The 22,149-nt window shown below is 37.0% G+C and overlaps 1 protein-coding gene across 10 annotated transcripts in view; it reads left to right on the top strand.

The window, feature by feature from the left end:
• Positions 1-22,149, top strand: part of SOCS5 (suppressor of cytokine signaling 5) — a 74,879-nt gene that overhangs the window by 13,226 nt on the left and 39,504 nt on the right. For 4 of the 10 annotated variants that reach the window (XM_033419130.2, XM_033419132.2, XM_033419129.2 and 1 more), the window contains exon 2: positions 17,517-17,612. The exons of 4 other annotated variants lie outside the window; for them this stretch is intronic. The gene's annotated coding sequence lies outside the window, so the exon portion shown is untranslated. Of the gene's footprint in view, positions 1-17,516; positions 17,613-17,728; positions 21,387-22,149 lie in introns of those variants that run through there. 2 more of the 10 variants (XR_004480706.2, XR_004480705.2) reach the window with 1 other exon arrangement.

Raw genomic sequence — 22,149 nt, 5'->3', positions numbered from 1 at the left:
AATTGTTTTATGTTTTGTCTAGTTTTCTACTTGTTTGTGTCAGGAAGACAATTCTGGACTTTGTTGGTCCCTTTTGCCTTCATTTTTGAAGGGTATTTATGCTGGATGTAGAAATTTAAGTTGGCAGTTCTTTTTTTTTTTTTTTTCTTGTAGCACTTTAAAGTCATGATTTCAATATTCTCTCGTTTAAGTTGTTTCTGATGAGAAGTTAGTGGCCATTCTTACCATTGTTCACTTGTAATACGTCTTTCCCCCCACCTCTGGCTGCTTTAAAGATTTTCTCTTTATCTTTGGTTTTCAGCAATTTTATTTATTCTAGGACTAGATTAGCCCTAATACCAAGGCATGGCCTTTCTGAGATCTCTATCAAATGCATGTCATGTTCATTGAGGTCTCTCTACTCTAGCTGCCAGGAATTTGAACAACTCCCAGGTAGTTGTTCAGCTCATGCTCCATAGTTGTTCTTTCCCCAGATTTTGTTCTTTGACTCGCCTCATGCAGTTTTGCCTTGTGCATATGCAGCTTAGTCCCTAGGCAAAGGATTAGAAGATCTCTCTACAGGTTTTTGAAACTTTTTCTCTCCACAGCTCCCTTCTTTCTTGTATTCTGCTCCTTAAATTCCATGCCTTCAGTAGCCTCAGACTTGGAGCTCTATTTTCTCAACTCAGTGCAATATCTGTGTTCTTTGGGGGTTCCCCTTCCCTGTGGCACAAGCAGAAAGCCAGGGTGTTCGTGAGTCTTTGTTTCCCTTCTCTCAGAAATCACAGTCCTATGCTGCCTGTTGTCCAGCATCTGAAAATTATACTTAATATATATTGCCCCATTTGATGGGCAATATGTATAAAATATTATTTTCAGATGTTGGACAACAGTCAACATAGGACTGCCTTTCACATCAGGAGGTCATAACTGGAAATGGAAGTGTAGAATTTCATTTTAATTTTTCTTCTTTCTAAAAACTTTTTTGCCTCACGGCTTGTGGGATCTTAGTTCCTGACCAGGGATTGAACCCAGGCCCTTGGCAGTGAAAGTGCAGAGTCCTAACCACTGGACCACTGGGGAATTCCGTAAAAACTTCTATAATTTTTGGTACAGTATATCATACCTTTTAGAGTATGGCTTCATTAAAAAAATAATGCCAGGGCTTCCCTGGTGGCGCAGTGGTTGGGAGTCCGCCTGCCAATGCAGGGGACATGGGTTTGTGCCCTGGTCCGGGAAGATCCCACATGCCGCGGAGCGGTTGGGCCTGTGAGCCATGGCCGCTGAGCCTGCGCGTCCGGAGCCTGTGCAACGGGAGAGGCCACAACAGTGAGAGGCCCGTGTACCGCAAAAAAAAAAAAAAAAAAGCCAGCTCATATTTTAATTTGCAAGCCATACAGAGAGCTACAAAGAAGAAAGTTCAAAAGAAAGAAAGAGAGAAAGCTCAATATCCCCAAACCCAGAGTTTACCATGGTTATCTTTATCATTTCAGATCTCATATTGCAAATATGCACATAGAAGAATAATTTATTTTTTAAATGGATTTATGCAGTTCATGCTATTTTTAATTAAAAGCACTTTAATTAACGGGGTAAATTTATTAAACAGAAGCAACACTGGAAAAATGGCTCAAACACGGATAAATGTTTATTTACTACAAGAGATATTTCCTAAAAGATTTTTCTCTAAGTTTATGAAATAAGATTACGGAAAAAGCCTAAGAGGTTAGAATCATTATGTTGTAGTTGGCATGCTTCAGTAGGTCTCTCATATAAAAAAGAATCACGTGTTGGCAAATACCTGCTGTTGGTAGGAGAATAAATTGGTACAAATTTCTAAATGGCTATTTTAGCTCAAGCTGCTATAACAAAATACCATAAGCTTATGGTATTATAAACAACAGGTGGCTTATAAACAACAGAATTTATTTCTTACAGTTCTGGAGCCTTGAAGTTTGAGATTGGGATGCCAGCATGGCTGGGTTCTGGTGAGTCCCCTCATCAGGGTTGCAGACTGCAGACTTCTTGTATCCTCAACTGGCAGAAAGAGAGCTAGCTAGCTCTCTGACTGCTTCTTATAAGGGCCCTAATCCCATTCATGAGGGCTCCATCCTCGTGGTCTAATGATCTCCCAAAGGCCTCACTTCCAAATACCATCACATTGGGGATTAGATTTCAATATATGAATTTTGGGGAGATACAAACATTCAGTCTATTACAATGGCAATTTGGCAATATTGAGAATCCTTAAAAATGTTCACATCCTTTGCCCCAAATTCCATTTTTAGGAATTTATTATAAGCAAATAAGAGGTATGTACATTATGTGTACACATGAGTGTGTGTGTTATTCATTTCAGTGCTATTTATAATGTTTAAAAATTAGAAGCCTGTTAAATGATTAAATTATGATACAGCCATATAACCAAATACCATAAAAACATTATAAATTATGTTTTTAAAATTTTTTGTTCAGTATACTACTAATAAAAATAATTGGCAGGTGATAAAAATCATGAGCTTTAAGATGTTTAAGGGTATAAGGTATAAGAAAATATTCAAATATAGTAAATGAAAAAAGTAAGATGATATTTTGGAGTATCTTAAAAAGGATATATTTATTTAAAAAATAGGATGTGAAATAAAATATGCTAACTTTGAGTAGTTAAATTATGGGTTATTTTTCAATTATATACTGTTTAATATTTTTCACATTTTCTACAATAAGCATGTACTATGTTAAAATCATACAAAAAACTTAATTTTTAAAATTCTGATAAATTGAATGATTGGGAGGATGAGGGAAGAAGGATTTAAGTGATTGTAGTTTTTCTCATCTTAATCATATGCCTCTTCTCCATTTTTGCAGGTACTTTAGCTTGAACTTTATCTGTATAGATTTAGTGAAACAGGCATTTATTCTTATACTGTATACGTAATATATATCCTAAACTTTTTCTAATTTAAGGCAATCTCCCATGTTTCACAGTTTAAAATTTTGGGTTTCTATCGAGCACTGCTTTGTACACTTGAAGAGGTGTAATATTGCTTTCTTTCCCTTCTCCATTTTTTTCCAGAGCTGTTTTTTTTAAGTTTTTGTCCTGCTTTCTCAGCCAGCGTTACTGCCCACCTCCTTGCAGATGTGGATGCCCTTACGTTAAAGAAAGAAGTCATAGTCTTTAGTTTTCTTAATGAAATATTACATTTGCTGTCTCAGTCCCTAGCATCTTAGGCATATGGAGTTGGTGCTCTTCAGGAACTCACTCTAGTGACTCAGCTTCACATTTTTTGCTATATATTGAACATGTTAGAAATCCAGTGGAGAAAGTTAATATTCTAAAGAAGAGACAAAGGAATGTTGTGGTTAATGAATAAAGAAATAGACATGTCCTCCAGGGAGGTATCATTTATACCAGACCTCAGAGAATGACCTTAACTTGAATAGTCTAGTGTCTATACCTCAGCAGTTACAGATCCAGAAAGCTCATTTTGGTCAGGGGAACTGATTTCATGCTAAGCAAATTTACTGAAGACTCATATGCGAAACAAAGCTAATTTCTTAATTTACATTAAGAAATAATATCAAGCCATAATATTTTGATAGCCTGCATCTTCATTGTAGGGCTACATCTACCAAAGGGATGTGAACAGTTGGGGTCCAATAATCAGACTGTGTTTTCCTGAAGGCTCAGGCAGTACATTCTTCCTCGATTACCTTATTTTTAGTCTTTGTGAAGGGCTCTATAGCTGTGGGCAAATTTTTTAACCTCCCGAGTCTCGATCATCTCATCATTAAAATTGTGATAATAACTAGCTACTTCCTAGGCTTGTTGTGAGAACTAAATAAGATAATCTATGAAAAGTGACTAACCTAGTGCCTATCAGACAGTTGCCATTCAGTAATTGTTCAGATGATTTGTTGTCTTCTACTTCTAGATTTGAGGTCTGGGGGTTAAGAAAGGCACTCTTGTTCTTTTCTTTCCCTTTGCAGGCATTGCTGGGAACTCTATGGGGCTAAGTGGTGTTGAGGTACTAACACTACTTGATTTATAAGAATATTGTTCTGAGTGATAAAGTTTAACTTAATCTAGTGAAGAACTGTAATGAATCTTTGCATAGGTTATGTTTCACTGTGAGATCTAGCCATTTTAATATTTTGAGACTAAGGTAAGAATCATTCTTTTAAGGAATTTGGTAGTGTTTGCTTTTCCAATTTGACATTTGTAAAACAGCTTGCTATTTCTTGTAAAACAAACAAGTAAATTCCAGATAACAAATTTAATAAGCTGTTTTTACTCGTTGCTGACAACTTAGTAAGGTTCGTGCTCTGTAGTTAATATTTCTAATTTATTATATTCATAGATTGTAATGTTGTAAAGGACCTAATCCGTTTCCCTTTCCTTCAGATGAGCTTACTGAGGCCCAGAGAACCAGCCTGAAACTAAGCCAGACAGCTGATGCATCATAGCGGGTCCCTGGGACTGTGAGGTGCCAGTGCAGCTGGGCCCAGGACAGTGAGGCCCTTGATATAAGAGTTTGTACTCTGGAGGAGGCAAGGAGAGCAGCCAGCTCCTTCTTTTGGATGTCAGCATCCTTTCTTTCACATGGTTGTGAGAAGGCGGTATTGAATTCAAGCAGTGAGCTTGCCATAGTCCTGAGTGGCAGACATCCTAAGTGAGTCCCTTCTAGAAGGAGGCCCTGCTTGCCCCTCCTTCCTTGCTTAGCCAAATCCAAATCAGAGTGAATGAACAAATGTCTTTTTTGTGTCAGGTACCACGTCTACTAACTAGGCACTGTGGAGCAGTTGGGACTTACCTGAGAGGTTTTTTTTTTTAATTTATTTTATTTATTTTTGGCTGCGTTGGGTCTTCGTGCTGCACGTGGACTTTCTCTAGTTGTCGAGCGGGGCTACTCTTCATTGCAGTGCACGGGCTTCTCATTGTGGTGGCTTCTCTTGTTGCAGAGCGTGGGATCTAGGCGTGCAGGCATCAGTAGTTGTGGCACACGGGCTTAGTTGCTCCATGGCATGTGGGATCTTCCCAGACCAGGGCTCGAACCCATGTCCCCTGCATTGGCAGGCGGATTCTTAACCACTGCGCCACCAGGGAAGTCCCTACCTGGGAGTTTTTAATGGCAGAGCTGAGATAGGTCTCTAGACTCCAGCACACTCTTCTTTTTGCCATATCCCTTTCCTCCTTACATCAGATGAATTTTTTTTTCTCTTCTGAATTACTGTTTGACTTATATGGGAGACTTGTTAAAGAATATTTTGACATCTGTTTAGATGTTATTCTCTAATTGTCCTACGTAGTACTTTCTTATTTACAGTTCTGGTTTCTCATTATCTCATGGGTGTGTATTCTGTCCTCAGCTAAATCCTTGTGGACCTATACCGTTTTGATCTCTTTCCTGTGACCCTCAGGGCTTGGAATATTTTAAGCATTCAGTAAATTGTTGATCAATAAGTAAATATTTGTTATCAATTTTTTAATTGCACCAGACCTTACATTTTAACGTACTTTCAACTAGAGAAGGATCTGGATTTGCTACTTAAAGCTTGTAATCTCAGAAGATTTAAGATTGAAAATAGTTATAAAAGTGCTGTTGTCATTTGAAAGAAACTGAGTGCTCTCACAGATAACTAACTTCACATGCTTTAAGATCTAGGAAAAGTTAGGGACGGTGAGGTTGGTCACTTATTTAAATAAATGACTTGTGGTCATCCAGTGTGTTTTTGTTTTTTAAAATCACAATCTAACTTTTTTGGCAGCCATCAAAAAATATATATGGTTATAGAGAATAGCTGTCTTGAATTATAATCCTCTGTGTGTTTTGGTGGACTAATTTGCTATGGGTTTATTTCTTGAGAAGAAAAAAAAAATTTCATGTCTCCTTAGGATAGTTTACAGAGGGATGCAGTTATGACCAGTCTTAGCATGTGGTCCCAGTCAGCAGTCTTTTTTTCCCCCCCAGCTTTATTGAGGTATAATTGGTAAGTAAAAATTATACATATTTAAGGGATACAGTGTGACGATATGATACACATATACATTGTGAAATGATTACTGCAATCAAGCTAATTTATATATCCATCATCTCACATAGTTACCCTCTTTTGCGGGGGGGGGGCTGAAAACATTCAGGATCTACCCTTTTTGCAGATTTCAAGTATACGATACAGTAGTATTAACTGTAGTCACCATGCCATACATTAGATCCCCATAAATTATTCATCTTATAACTGAAAGTTTGTGCCCTTTGACCAACATCTCCCTATTTCCCCCACCCCCAGGCCCCTGGCAATCACCATTCTACTCTGTTTTTATATATCTCACCTTTTCTTTATCCATCCTGTCAGCATTCTTAAAAGTGTATGTTTTTTATATCAAGGAGAATCAGATGAGAAAGATCTGGATAAACCGTTGTAAATCTATAATTGCTATTAGAAAAAATAAGGGACATACCATACTAATAATGGACAATAATGTCATTTTTATTTCAAGGACCAAATGAATATCTAGTATGAATGTGGAATCTTTCTTTTGACTTGATATTATTTGTTGTGTCTCAAATTATCTTTCTTACATGGTGATGTTAAATATTTATCTTTAGTTGTTACTAGGTATTAACAACCTCTATGGTTGGTTGAGGGATGTAATTGTTTCTGAGTCTAGAATTTATACTTATGCCATATCTTTGTATAATTTTTAAAAATTTAAGTCTCCTGTCTGCTGTCTCTGCATGCTCCCATTTCACTGGTGTTCACATTTATTGTGAGCTTTAATTTGTAAATAACTAGAAAGTTCTAGGATAATTTATACTGTGTATTTTTTTTAAACAAGTTTTCATACTCAGAACAATGTTTTTTTTTTTTTTTTTTTTGGCTGTGTTGGGTCTTCGTTAATGCGCGCAAGCTTTCTCTAGTTGTGGCGAGCAGGGGCTACTCTTCGTTACAGTGGCTTTTCTTGTTGCGGAGCACGGGCTCCAGGCACACGGACTTCCGTAGTTGCAGCACGTGGGCTCAGTAGTTGTGGCTCGCAGGCTGTAGAGCACAGGCTCAGTAGTTGTGGCACACAGGCTTAGTTGCTCTGCAGCATGTGGGATCTTCCCGGACCAGGGCTCAAATCCGTGTCCCCTGCATTGGCAGGCGGATGCTTAACCACTGCACCACCAGGGAAGTCTCTACGTATTTTTAAAAGCTTTAAAAACCTTTGATTAACGTACAATAAAATTGACTTTTTTGGTGGGGAGGGCATATGGTTATTTAAATTTTACCTCGTATATAGATCCATGTAACCACCACCACAGTCAGGATACAAAACAGTTCCATCATGCCCCAGAACTCCCTCATGCTGTCCCTTTGTATCACACCCCAAACCTCTGGCTATCCCCTCTTAACCCCAATCACTGATGGTCATATAAATGGAATCATACAGTATGTATACTTTTGAGGCTGGATTCTTTCATTCGCAGTAATACTCTTGAAATTCATCCAAGCTATTGCATATATCAATAATTCTATTTTGTTGCTCAGTAGTATTCCATTGATAAACTGTACTACAGTTTGATTATCTGTTCACCTGTTGAAAAACATTTGGGTTATTTTCAGTTTGGGGCAATTATGAAAGAACTGTTATAAACACTTATGTACAGGTTTTTGTGTGAGCACAGATTTTCATTTCTGTAAGATAAATACCAAGGAGTGGGATTGCTGGGTCATATGATAAGTGTATATTTAACTTCATAAGGAACTTGCCAAACTTTTTCAGAATTTATGTCCCATTTTGCCTTCCTACTTAGAATGTATGCAAGTTGTAGTTGCTCTGCATCTTCTCCAGCATTTGGCGTTACACTTTTTAAAAACAATTTTAGCTGTTATAATATCGTTATGCCTTTAATTTAGATTTCCCTAATAGCTAAAAATATTGACCACCTTTTAATGTAGTCAGTTGCCCTCCATCTAGCTCTTTGGTGCACTTTTTGTTCAAGTCTTTTACCCAGTTTTTAATCAGGGTCTATATTTTCTTACTGTTGAGTTTTGAGAGTTCTTTACATATTCAGAATTCAAATCCTCTGTCACGTATGCCATTTGTAAATATTTTCTCCCCGTCTTGTAGCTTGGTATTCATTTTCTTGACAGTGTCTTTCACAAAGCAAAAGTTTTTAATTTTGAAGTCCAGTTTATAACTTTTTTCTTTTATGGATCATGCTTTTGGTGTCGTGTGTAAAACTTTGCCTAACCCATGTCACTACAGTTTTATCCTATAGATTCTAAAAGTTTTATAGCTTTGTATTTTACATTAAGATCTGTGATCCATTTTTAGTTAATTTCTGTATAAGGTGTGAGGTTTAGGTTATATTCTTGCCTATGGATGGCCAGTTGTTACAACACTATTTTTGGAAAAGACTATATCCTTCTTCCGTTAAATTGCCTTTGCAGACATCTTTGTCCAAAATCAGTTGCCATATTTGTGTGGATCTGTTCCTCAACTATAGTCCATTGATTTATGTGTCTGTTCTTTAACCCAATACTGTACCCTCTTAATTACTGTAGCTTTAGAGTAAGTTTTAACATCAATTAGTATGATTCTTTCATTTTTATTCTTTTTAAGAATTATTTGGCTTTTTTAGTTCCTTTGCTGTTGTTTTTAGAACAAGTTTGTCTATATATACAAAAAATATCCTGGGGGGTGGTAGTTTGATCAGAACTGTGTTTAATCTACAGATTAAATGGGAAGAATTGACACCTTTACTATGCTGAGCTTCCAATTCATGAATGTGATATGACTTTCCATTTATTTAGATCTTCTTTGATTTCTTTAATAGTGGTATAGCTTTGGCATACAGCTCTTTATACCTGTTCTATTAGATTTATACCTCTGTATTTCAAATTTTGGGGAGCTATTATAATGATATTTAAAATTTTTGGTTTCTACTTTTTCATTGCTAGTATTATATACGTGATTGATTTTTGTGTATTGACGTTATACTTTATGACTTTGTAATTTTACTTATTAGTTCTGGGAGATTTTGTGTAGATTCTTTGAGATTTTTATGTAGACAATCATGTTGTCTGCAAATAGGACTTATTTTTTTCTTTGTAATCTGTATGCTTTTTCTTCCCCCTTGCCTTCTTATACTTGCTAGGACTTTGAATACAGTGTTGAATAGAAGTGGTGAGAGTAGGTATCACTGACTTGTTCCCAATCATAGGGGGAATGTATTCAGTCTTTCACCATTAAGTATGATGTTAGCTGTAAGCATGTCCTTCCTTCTACTTGATTTGGGTTTACTTTGCTCTTCTTTTTTTCTAATTTAAGGTGGACACTTAAGATTATTGATTTGAGAATTTTCTTCTTTGATAATGTAAGCATTTAATGCTATAAATTGTCCCCTGAGCATTGCTTAACTGCATTGTACAAATTCTGATGTGTTTTAATTTTCTTTCAATTAAAAATATTTTCTAATTTTCCTTGAGATTTTTCTCTCTGACCTGTCGATTATTTGTAAGGGCATCATTTAATTTCCCAAGTTTTAGAGGTTTTTCTGTTATCTGTTATTGATTTCTAGCTTAAATTCATTGTGGTCAGAGAACATATTTTGTGTTACTTAAGTTCTTTTAAATTTGCTAAGATTGTTTTATGACCCAGGATAAGGTCTGCCTTGATGAACATTCTCTGTGGACTTGAAGAGAAAGTTGTTGGGTGGAGTGTTCTACAAATGTCAGTTAGATCCAGTTGGTTGACAGTTTTGTTCAGTTCTCTATCCTTGTTGATTTTTTGTTTACTAATTAGATAGATTTCTGAGATAAGCATGTTGAAGTCTCCAGCTATAGTTAGAGATTTCTGTATTTTTCCTTCCAGTTCTGTCAGATTTCACTTCATATATTTTGAAGCGCTGTTAGGTGCACACACATTTAGGATTATTATAATCTTGGTGAACTGACCCTTTTATCATCATATAATGTCATTTTTTATGCCTGGTAATTTTCTTTGCTTTGAAGTTTACTTTATTTGGTATTAATATAGCTACTCCACCTTTCTCTCTCTCTTTTTTTTTTTTGCGGTACGCAGGCCCCTCACTGTCGTGGCCTCTCCCCTTGCGGAGCACAGGCTCCGGACGCGCAGGCTCAGCGGCCATGGCTCACGGGCCCGGCCGCTCCGCAGCATGTGGGATCTTCCCGGACTGGGGCACGAACCCACGTCCCCTGCATCAGCAGGCGGACTCTCAACCACTGCGCCACCAGGGAAGCCCCTCCACCTTTCTCTTGATTAGTATTTCTATGATATATCTTTCCCCATCCTTTTACTTCTAAACTACTTATATTATCATAGTTGAAATAAATTTCTTGTAGGTGGCATGTAATTGGATCTTATTTTTTTAATCCATTTTCATAATCTTTGTCTTTTAATTGGTATGTTTAGGGGCTTTACATTTAATGTAACTGCTTATATATTTGGATTGAGTGCTACCATTTTATTGTTTGCTCTCTGTTTGTTCTTTTTGGTTTTTGTTTCTCTTTTTCCCCTTTCTGCCGTGCCTTCTTTTTGGTTATTTGAACAGCTTTTGGAGTTCCATTTAAATTTATCCTTTTTTTTTTTTTTTTTTTTTTTTACTATATCTCAATCTAGTGTTGGTGTGGGTGTGTGTGGTTGCTCTAGGGATTGTAATATACATATTTAAATTCTTATAGTCTACTTAGGATAAATATTTTCCCACTTAAGTGGGATGTAGAAATCTTAATACTATATATCTCTTTACCCCACTCTTTTTTTGTTGTGTTGTCATATAATGTCTACATACAGAGAAAACTCCATCAGACAATGTTACAGCTTTTACTTTTAACCACCAAACATTTTCAAGAATTCAAGAAGAGAAAAATAGTTTATTGTATTTACCCATATGGTTATTAATTCTTCTTTTTCATAATTCTTTCTCATTCCATTTTTCCCTTGGCATCATTTCCCTTCTGCCGTTTAGTAATTCTGTTAGAGCTGATTTGCTTGTAGTGAATTTTCTTGGTTTTACCTTCACCTGAGAGTGTCTTTATTTTGCCTTCATTCCTGAAGGATATTTTCACTGGATATAGAAATTCTGTGTTGATGGTCCTTTTCTTTCAGTCTTTTAAAAATATGCCATTTCCTTCTGAACTTAAGGTTCCTGGTGAGAAATGCACATCCATTCAAATTGCTCTTCCCTTATAAACACTGAATCACTTTTCTTTTTCTGTCTACTTTCAAAGTTTTCCTTTGTTTTTAGTTTTTATCAGTTTGACTTTTATGTGTCTGGGCATGGATTTCTTTTGTTTTTTGAATTTTATTTTACTTTTTTTTTATACAGTAGGTTCTTATTAGTCATCTATTTTATACATATTAGTGTATATATGTCAATCCCAATCTCCCAATTCATCCCACCACCCCCCGCCCCCCCTGCCACTTTCACCCCTTGGTGTCCATACGTTTGTTCTCTACATCTGTGTCTCTGTTTCTGCCCTGCAAACTGGTTCATCTGTACCATTTTTCTAAGTTCCACATATATGGGCATGGATTTCTTAGGGATTTATTCTGTTTGGGTTCTCTGAACTTCTCAAATCTATATATACATTGTGTCTTTTACCAAGTTTGGAAAGTTTTCAGGCATTATTTCCTCAAATACTTTTCTGCACTGCACTCTTTCACTTTCCTTTTAGGATGCCAGTGACTCCAGTGTTAGACCTTTTGGTATCCCAGAGGTCCTTGAGGCTTTGTTCATTTTTTTTTCTCCTTGTTTTTCAGACTTGATAATTTCTATCCATCTGTCTTCAAGTTCACTGACTTTGTTTTGTCATCTCCATTTTGCTTATTGAGCTCATCCAGTGAATTATTTCAGCTGTATTTTTTATATCTAAAATTTACATTTGGTTCTATTTCTTTGCTGAGGCTTTTTTAAAGTCTTTTAAAGTATTAGGTTAATTATAAAAATTAGTACATGCTTGTTGTAAAATAAAGATATATGTAGAAGTATATGAAGTTTTAAAATCTCATTGTGTGGCTCTTACTATTAATGGCCATATAAATTGTTTTTACTTTTTGTCTATTGCAAACCAACATGCAAGTTTATATGTGTATATTTGTGTGCACACACTCCCACTTGTATGTCTATAGAGTAAATTTTAGAAGTAGAATTCTGGGTAGGCATCATTTTGAATACCCACAAAATAGTCCACATAACCTTTCCCCATTGAGGTGTAGTGTGAAGGTTATTTCTTGTTTTGCACTAGCATAAATTCTTGGAAAAAAATTTTTTTTTGATCAGAAAAGCTTTTCTTATGTTTTAGATTAGTTCAGTAAAATGGCTTCCCAGAACTAGAATTAGTAGATTAAAGGTTACGAACATGCTTAAAGTTTTTGGTAATTTGTAAACCGATGTTCCAAAGACTTGGTTGATTGACACTTGTAACTATGGAATTTAAGCTCAGGAATAAAGCCTTTGTGTTTCCACTACCAAAGAACAAGAGAGTATTGGCAATATGCAGAGACCTTCTATTCATTTCAAAAATGTTTGCCTTTCTTGGAGCATTTTTATAATAGCTGCTTTGAAGTCTGTCAGATACTTCCAACAACTGTGTCATCTCAATTGTTGATGTCTCTTTATTGTACCGTGCAAGTTGAGATTTTCCTGGTTCTTCATATGCCAAATAATTTTGGATTGCATGCTGAAGTATTATGAGACCCTGGGTCTTGCTTAAATTCAGTGGTGAATGTTCATTTTTGCGTTTTAGCAGGCAGTGGACCCTGTTGGTTTAGGCTGCAGGTTGCAGCTAGCTTTCTGTGGGTTGTGATTTCAATATCAATTTGGTTTTCAGAGCCTGTAGTGCTTTGCTATTTGGATCTGTCCTGTGTGTACACTGCCCATTGGCCAGTTTGAGATAGGTGACTATTTTTTTCTTTGTTCAATTCGCAAAAGTTTTTGGTTTGCTATTTAGGATAAAGTCGATGCCATGTTCAGCTCTGGAGTGAGCCCAGGCGTTCATAAGCAACCTTATGGAGTCGTTTTTCTGAGTTCCTCCCACTCAGCTATTTCCCCTATACTTTCTACTTCCCTGGGAACTCCCCTTTTTAGTCCTCCAGCCAGAAAGCTTTGTCTAAGGTGCTCACTTCCTGTGATTGTGCCCACATGCAGGGACCAGGGGTAGGAGCACAGAGAGGGGGAAAAAAAGGTTAGTAGAGGGTTTTGCCCCACCCTCTTGAAACCACAGCTTCTGGGATTAGAGAGGATTTCCTTCCCTCAGACCTTTAGGTACCTGTGGGCCCCCTGTTGTTACTGCCTCCCTTTTCCTGCCGAAGCCTGAACTAAAGCACTTCACGTGAAACACTGTCTACATTGCTGCCCACTTCCAGGTTTCCCCCAGTTGATGTGGCAGGATACAAGAGGAAGAAAGTAAACCCACCCTTGGTTCCATGGCCCTTTGAATTCTGATCTTCTTCCCCAATCTACCTGTTACCATTTACTTTTTTTTTTTTTGCAGTACGCGGGCCTCTCATTGTTGTGGCCTCTCTCGTTGCGGAGCACAGGCTCTGGACGCGCAGGCTCAGCAGCCATGGCTCACGGGCCCAGCCGCTCCGCGGCACGTGGGATCCGCCCGGACCGGGGCATGAACCCGTGTCCCCTGCATCGGCAGGCGGACTCCCAACCACTGCGTCACCAGGGAAGCCCTACCATTTACTTTTTACAGTCTTTAAATAACTGCTCCGTACATTTTGTTTAGATTTGATAGCTGTATTCAGTCGGAGGGACAGGGTAGAGTGTCTGGCACTAGAAAGAACCCTGTATTGTGTACTTTTAAGAAGGGCATTATTTATTCAACCAACATATGTCCTTATCATATGAGTCCTCACCATGTGCTGGACACTTTAAATATATTATTTGTTTAATTCTCTGACAACTGTTCCCCTTTTAGACATGAGGAAATTGAGGAGTAAACTCTTAAACTAGGTCCAGAGGCACAGATAGTGACAGGCTGGGATTTGAACACAGGACCCAAGGTGTGTTCCCAGGACCAGCATCATCAGACCCACATGAGAACTTGCTAGAAATGCAAAATCTCTAACCCCGCCTCAGATCTACTAAATCAGAATTCTGGGAATGGGGCCCAGTAATTTGTTTTGATGAGCCTCTGTTAATCTGATATATGCTAAATTTGAGCACCACTTCTCTATGCTGTAGGACTTAACAATACTGTTTTAGTTTCTTAGCAGAACTTTAATATAAGAAACAGAAGTAGCTTTTCACCCTTGTTTGAGACATATGGTAGTACGTTGAGTGAGAACTAATTTTCTTACTCATGTCACTAACATATAGCTTTAAAATCACACTTTTCTATATTATTCAAGCTTATGGTAGTTAAAATATAAATACTATGAATTTTAAAAATGTAAATGTGTGTGTATGCAAAGAAATCAATTTAGATGTGGTTTTTGACCAATAAATCACTTAGCCTCTGGTAATTACTATGTTATATAATGCTCTGTATTTTAAATTTTAGGATATTATTACTGATTTCCCTCAATTTCAGGGTAGCTTTTGATACAGGTTTAGAATAATATTGGGTTGGAAAAAATGGCCCATATTTGCAGGATAGGTCCTATTTTGTGTAATTTTATTTTTTTCACAAAAGATTAAATGTATCGTTATAACTAAATTTAATTTGCATATTCTTGTAAGACATTTTATTTTTTTTATTGAAGTATAGTTGATTTAAAATGTTGTGTTTCTGGTATACAGCAAAGTGATTCAGGTATACATAGCTATATATATTCTTTTTCACATTCTTTTCTATTATGGTTTATTACAAGATATTGAATATAGTTTCCTGTGCTCTACAGTAGGACCTTGTTGTTTACCTATTTTATATATAGTAGTTTGTATTTGCTAATCGCGAACTCCTAATTTATCCCTCCCCACCTCCTTTCCCCTTTGGTAACCATAAGTTTGTTTTCTATGTATGTAAGTCTGTTTCTGTTTTATAAATAAGTTCATTTGTATCATATTTTAGATTCCACATGTAAGTGATATCATATGGTATTTGTCTTTGTCTGATTTCACTTAGTATGATAATCTCTAGGTCCATCCATGTTGCTGCAAATGGCATTATTTCATTCTTTTTTATGGCTAATTAGTATTCCATTGTGTGTGTGTGTGTGTGTGTGTGTGTGTGTGTATATGCTACATCTTCTTTATCCATTTATCTGTTGATGGACATTTAGGTGGCTTCCATGTCTTGGCTATTGTGAATAAGTGCTGCTGTGAACATAGGGATGCATATATCTTTTTGAATTGTAGTTTTCTCTGGATATATGCCCCAGGAGTGGAATTGCTGGATCATATGGCAACTCTATTTTTATGTTTTTAGGGAACCTCCATACTGTTTTCCATAGTGGCTGCACCAATTTACATTCCCACCAACAGTGTAGGAGGGTTCCTTTTTCTCCACACCCTCTCCAGCATTTATTTGTAGACTTTTTAATCATGGCCATTCTGACCGGTGTGAGGTGATATCTCATTGTAGTTTTGATTTGCATTTCTCTAATAATTAGCAATGTTGAGCATCTTTTCATGTGCCTTTTGGCTATCTGTATGATAAGACATTTTAAATAAATTTACGAATCAGGAAAAAAAGTCTGTTAGAGCACATCTTCAGAATCTGTTTTTTTTTTTAATTAGCTTACAATCCACATATACTTTGAGGTATGTAGATTAGTAGATTAGATTAGTAGGCATATGTAGATTAGTTATGGAGCATTTTCTTCTGTGATAATCTCTCCTCTTACTAATAGAGTAGCTGGCGGTTGGGGCAGAGAAGATATTCTTTATTGTAGAAATAGGTTGGTTTTTTTGTTTGTTTGTTTTTTTTGCAGTACGCGGGCCTCTCCCTGCTGTGTCCTCTCCCGTTGCGGAGCACAGGCTCCGGACGCGCAGGCTCAGCGGCCATGGCTGACGGGCCCAGCCGCTCCGCGGCATGTGCGATCTTCCCGGACCGGGGCACGAACCCGTGTCCCCTGCATCGGCAGGCGGAGGACTCTCAACCACTGCGCCACCGGGGAAGCCCAAATACCAAGTTCTTACCATAGACTAGATGCTGTTCCGTTATTACTTAGTATGATAACCACTTGTGAAAAGAAACCATGGATGTAAGCATATAATAAAAATGTGTTATAATCAGATGGCCGTAGTTATACTGTAGTTCATGGACCTCATTTGCCTTAAAAGGCAGATTCTAATCTTTACCTAATCTAGAAATTACCAAATTATATGTATGCTTCCTCTTTTCTGTATTGTCCATATTCCTCTCCCATAACTCTCAGGACTCGTAATCTTTTCTTTGTGCCAGGTATTTCTTCTAGTCCTCGTCATTTACAGAAATAATAGTGTGCCTTTCTCTAATAGAAATAAGGCTTTCTTTTTCTTCCTGACCCTGTCCTCACCATACCATAATCCGTATTGCTTTGTTTTCTGACTGAGCCATTTGGCTCTTCTAGAATATGAAAGAATCACCAGTGAAGTCATAGTCATTTAATACAACCAAGTACAGGAATAAATCACCCTTTTTAATCATGGCATGTAAGACCCTTTAGAGTCTTTCTTCCTGGCTTTTCAGGTTGCTTTTTCTTTTACTTCACTCCACCTATCCTGTACTTCAGCCATCTAAACCACTCCTCACCTTTGGAAAGCCAGATCCTGTCCTCTCTGTCTGCCTGAAACACCTTTCTCTACTCTACTGAGCAGGCAACTAATTCATTCTTTAAAACCTAGCTCAAAATCACCTTTTCTGTGAAACCTTCCCCGACCCTCTGCATTAGTTATGATTAGGTACAGTGACAAGTAACAGAACCTCCAAAATAACAATGGCCTAAAAACAAGAGAGAATTTATCTCTCTCCTATAACAGTGGACTTTGCAGTGTGGGGCTGAAATGACAGCTCTGCTTCATGATGTCATTAGGGAAGTAATGTCTACCTCATGGCTTCAGAATCTCTCACATTTAACCCTTGTCCTCACCATCCAAAATGGAGCTATCTGTCTTATGCTCTATGATGTACAAGGGAACAAAAAAGGGACTAAGGGCATTTGAGAGCTATCTCTTAACATTTCCCTAAAGCTCCCAAATTATGTATCTGCTTGCATCTCATTGGCCTCAAGGAAGGCCTGGAAATAGTCTTTATTCTTGGTGGCTGTGTACGCAGCTAATCGTATTATTATGGAAGAAGAACAGGTATGGAGTACAGCTAGTAGTGTGCCACACTTCCCCAGCTAGAGGTAGTTTCTTTGTGCTTTGTGTTCCCGACAGCACTCTAATTAATTAGTATTTAAGTTGTATTAGAATTTATTTGTCTTCTTCACCAGATTGTGGACTTCTAAAGGCATTCAGGAAAATTATAGCAAAAGTATCAGAGACAAAAGCAGGGAGTGATGTTTAAATACCCATGTGAACAAGGGAATTGCTTATATAGAGCTGATTTCTTAGACTTACATTTTTTTTTCTATTTTCTCCATTTTGTAGAGGGAAGTGGACACTGACAATAGTAGAGGGCATGGCTTCTCCTGTTCAATAATGCCTCAAAATTGATCACACAGAGAGAACACAGTTATTTAAAAGGTGATATATTCTCTGTATTATACTGTTTTTTTTTAAATTGTGGTAAAATATACATAAAAGTTACCATTGTAACCATTTTTTTTATTTTTTATTTTTATTTATTTATTTATTTGCAGTACGCGGGCCTCTCACTGTTGTGGCCTCTCCCGTTGCGGAGCACAGGCTCCGGATGCGCAGGCCCAGCGGCCATGGCTCACGGGCCCAGCCGCTCCGCGGCACGTGGGATCTTCCCAGACCGGGGCACAAACCTGTGTCCCCTGCATCGGCAGGCGGACTCTCAACCACTGCGCCACCAGGGAAGCCCCATTGTAACCATTTTTAAGTGTACTGTTCTGTGGCATTAAGTTCATTCACACTATTGTGCAACCATCACCACAATCCATCACCAGAACTTTTCTATCTTCCCTGAGATTCAGAACCCATTAAACACTAACTCCCTGTTACCCCCTTCCCCAAGCCCCTGGCAACCACCATTCTACTTTGTCTATGAATTTGACGACTCTAGAAATTTTATATAAGAGGAATCTGTATTTGTTCTTTTGTGACTGGCTTATTTCACTTAGAAGGTCTTCAAGGTTCATCGTGTTGTAGCATGTGTCAGAATTTCTTTCCTTTTTAAGGCTAAATATATTGTTATATATATGTACCACATTTTATTTGTCCTTTCATCTATCAGTGGACAATTGGATTGCTGTGTTAACACTGTTGTTTTTGGTAAGATTTTTGTTTTCTAAAGATATTCTCCACACAAATAATGTCTTATTATAAGTTCACCACAACTACCCCCAGACACAAACCACATAATAACATATCTTTTTAAAAGGAAATTTAACAAAAATGTGAAGAAGATAAAAACAATCATCTATATTAGAAATTTATTTTTATAGGAAGTAATGCCCCCTCCCAATCACAGTTTCTGAAGTATAAACTAAAAAATAAAATTAAGTTATGAAAAACATTATCCTGGTGTCAAATCTGGAAAAAGGTACAAGAGTGGAATTAGAAGAAATATAGTAGTTTTTCACAAGAAAATATTAAATTTTGTTATATTTAAGAGTCTCTTGATGATATGATAGAGACACAAAGGAGAGTGCAACCTATGAATCCCTATTCTTTTGAAATATGGAAATTTTACCAGTGGACAGTGAGAAAGAAATGGCTATAGCTGTAGCCTGCTGGATTTGCTTTTATGATATTTCTCCAGCATTGAAGAGAAAAGGGTTATAAATGGTGGAGTAAGGAAAAGTAGCTCCATTTCTCTCACCTCACCTCCTTTGTTATCAGATGGGAGTTAGTTTAGTGACAATAATTATTGGATGTTTGATTGCCGGTAATGTGACTGATGCCTAGAAAATTCTGGGGTTTGGCCTCTATCCCACTGTATACATAGTCCAAATTGGTAGTTAAATTCTTACTAAAATTCTGAGTAAGCTTTCAAATAGTTACTTAAATAAAATGCATGTCCAGTGGTTTAAACTGGATCTCACAGATACTTTCCCATTGCAGCTGATTGTTTGGTCAGCTTGGCAAAATGGTGAGTCATACTTCTCTAGCCAGCCACAGACCAGCTGTTGATTTACTCAGTTACTTGAGCCAAGACCGAAGCACCAGAATAGAATAGAGCACCTTGGCTCTGATACCGATTTATCTTTTTCCTAAAAGTCTGGATGTAAATTTCCATCCTTCCCCTAGGTGTTTTGAGTTACAAGAAGCAGTCTAAGAGTTCTTTGTCTTTTAAATCTTTTAGTACTGTTGTAGCAATAAAATTGACATGCCTGAAAGGATCTGAGAAGAACAGAACACATTGTGGTGTTAGCTGTAAACTCTTTTAGGGAAATTAGAACTTGATGTAGACATTAAAAATAGAATTGAATGGTGGAGGACAAAGTAGTGGAGGTGTTTTAGAGCAAGAATTAAGTTTGGATATAAAATGAGGCCTAATTATGGATGGCAGTGAGTGAAGGTCAGCCACGAGAAGCTGTGTGTGACTGTTGAATGTTCCTGAAAGGAAATGAGTCTGGCGGTGTTAGGAGTTAGGAAGAGCGGAGAGACTAAGGTGTTGCAGAAATCCAGGAAAGTGGCAATAGAAATCTGGACAAGGTTATTGGCAGTGAAAGTGCAGGAAAAAAGGTAAATTTGAGAGCCATTCTGGGAAAAGAAACTATAATTGTGTCACATGGAAGAAGAGTAAAATAAAAAAATTTCTAAGAAATTCCATGGTGTACTGATATCCCATTTTGGGGAGAACTCTTGAATTAACTTTAGATATGGTGAATTTGAGGTGCGATGGGGAATAGCCAAAATAAGACAGATTTTTTAGGCTATTAGTGGACTGAAAAGCGGGTGGAATGTGTGGACTAGACTTGTGCTTCTGGTACAAATCTAGCTGTACTCAAGGAGGTAAGAATTGGTCCTAGAAAATACCTGATTATAACAGTAAAGGCAAGAACATATGTTCTCATAGCTTCTGCATACCTGAAAAGCTCTTAAATAAGTTTTTTTTCTGCCCCCCATTACCTTTATTTCAACTGAAGGGATTAGGTTAGTTAAATAGGTGTAATTCGTAAATTACATCCAGGACACTGAAGTTCTTCTCCCATACTATTGAATAAGAAAGTAGAATCTAGATTGCCTTACATAGAAAGATGCAGAACAGGGGCAAAAGAATTTAGATTCTTTCATAAAGAACAACATCTTAGAATAAATAGATATTGTGGCAGAATAATGGCATACCAAGGAGCATTATGTTCTTAAATATTATAAGTTAAGTTATTGAGTTAACTGTATTTAACTTGCAGTGTAATTTGTAACATTTGAGTAATCTAGTGTGCAACTGAACGTTTTGTGTTTTTCTTTAGTGGAGCCTTTAGTTGGAGCTGCTGTGCCAAGTGTTTCTTTATGGCTTTCTCTCTCGGAGCAGCTCTTCGTATATGTAGCAAAATATTTAGAACCCTATGGAGTAAAGTAGAAAAGAAACTTGGCAAAAGAGTATTTCTCTTATAATTAGAAATTGTCTTAAGATACAATATGTTACAGCAATGATAAAGCTAATATATTAGAGAAATAATAGCTTAGTGTAGAGATGACTGGCATTTCGCTGAAGATACCTAAGGGGGTAGCGTTTCCCTAGTGCCCTAGTGCCTGCAACAAATACTGCTTACTGCTTTCTTCTCACTCGAACCCGCGCCCCCTGCAGTGGAATCACGGAGTCTTAACCACTGGACCGCCAGGGAGGTCCCTCTTCTCTCTCGTGTACACTTCTTTTTTTGCTCTTTATTCCTTCTTTTTATGGTGAAATATAACATATATATAGCACAGTGAATAAAATAGAAAGGTACAGTTTAATGAGTAACTATAAAGCGTATTCACCACCCAGATCAAGAAACAGAACATTGCAAGTATACCAGAAGCCTGCTACGTGCCCCTTGCCAGTCAGACCCCACTTGTATGCATCCCGTCCTATCCTCCAGAAGTAACCATAGTCTCACTTCGGTGATAATCATTTCTTCCTTCTCTTTGAAGTTTATCACCAAGTATGTGTCCCTAAATGACGTAGTTTACTTTTGCCTCTTTTGTATACATATATACAGACATATGTATATATGTCAATACATAATCTTTTGTATCTGACTTATTTTTGTGCCATTTATCCATGTGGTATGTGTGTATAACATTTTCATTTCTCTGATTATTTGCATACTGTTCCACTGTATGAATATGCCATAATATGTGTATTCTGTTCCGTTTCCTAATATTGAAAAACTCAGCCTGTGACCATTCTTGTATATTTTTCTTGGGGCACATGGGCACCAGTATTTCAGGAGTTTATACTTAGGAATGGAATTGCTGGATCATAGGGAATTCACATCTTCCAATTCACTGGATAGTACCAAAGTGTTTTCTAAAGTGGTTATTTATACTCACCCAAGCAGGACATGAGCATTCCTGTTGTTCTCCATTCTTGCCATCAGTTGGTATTGACACACTCAAGTGTTTTGGGCAGGAAAACTGTGTCTCTTATGATTTTATTAAGGAGGATGAGCCCCTTTTCATATTTGAATTTCTTTTTGTGAAGTGCCTGTTAAAAAGGTCTTTTATCCCCTTTTCTATTTGGTTATCAGTTTTTTCCTACTGATTTTTAGAAGTTCTTTATATTTTCTGGATATTAGTATTTTATTCTCTAAACAATTTTGTGTATTGAGAATTTTGTTTCCTTCCCTGTGTTTTTGATGATTAGAGAAGCCTTTAATTTTAATGTCATATGACTTATTCTTTTCCTTACAGATTATACTTCTTTTTTCCTGTGAAAATTTGCAGATATTTTCTTAGATTTGTCCTAAGTACTTCATATCATTGATGCTATTGCAAATGGTATGTAATTTTACATTTTGTTTTGTTTGTTGCTGACAGGTAGGACCACAATAGATATTTTATATACTGATTTGTATCTACCAACGCTTCCACATTCTTGTTAATTCTAACAATTTTTTAGATAATTTTGAATCTTTTAAAATACACAATTATTTCATCTGAGAAT

The sequence above is a fragment of the Orcinus orca genome, chromosome 13 (assembly GCF_937001465.1).
Source record: "Orcinus orca chromosome 13, mOrcOrc1.1, whole genome shotgun sequence".
In the NCBI taxonomy this organism is placed as follows: domain Eukaryota; kingdom Metazoa; phylum Chordata; class Mammalia; order Artiodactyla; family Delphinidae; genus Orcinus; species Orcinus orca.
The sequence above is the reverse complement of the archived record's forward strand: the minus strand, read 5'-3'. Positions and strand labels throughout refer to the sequence as shown.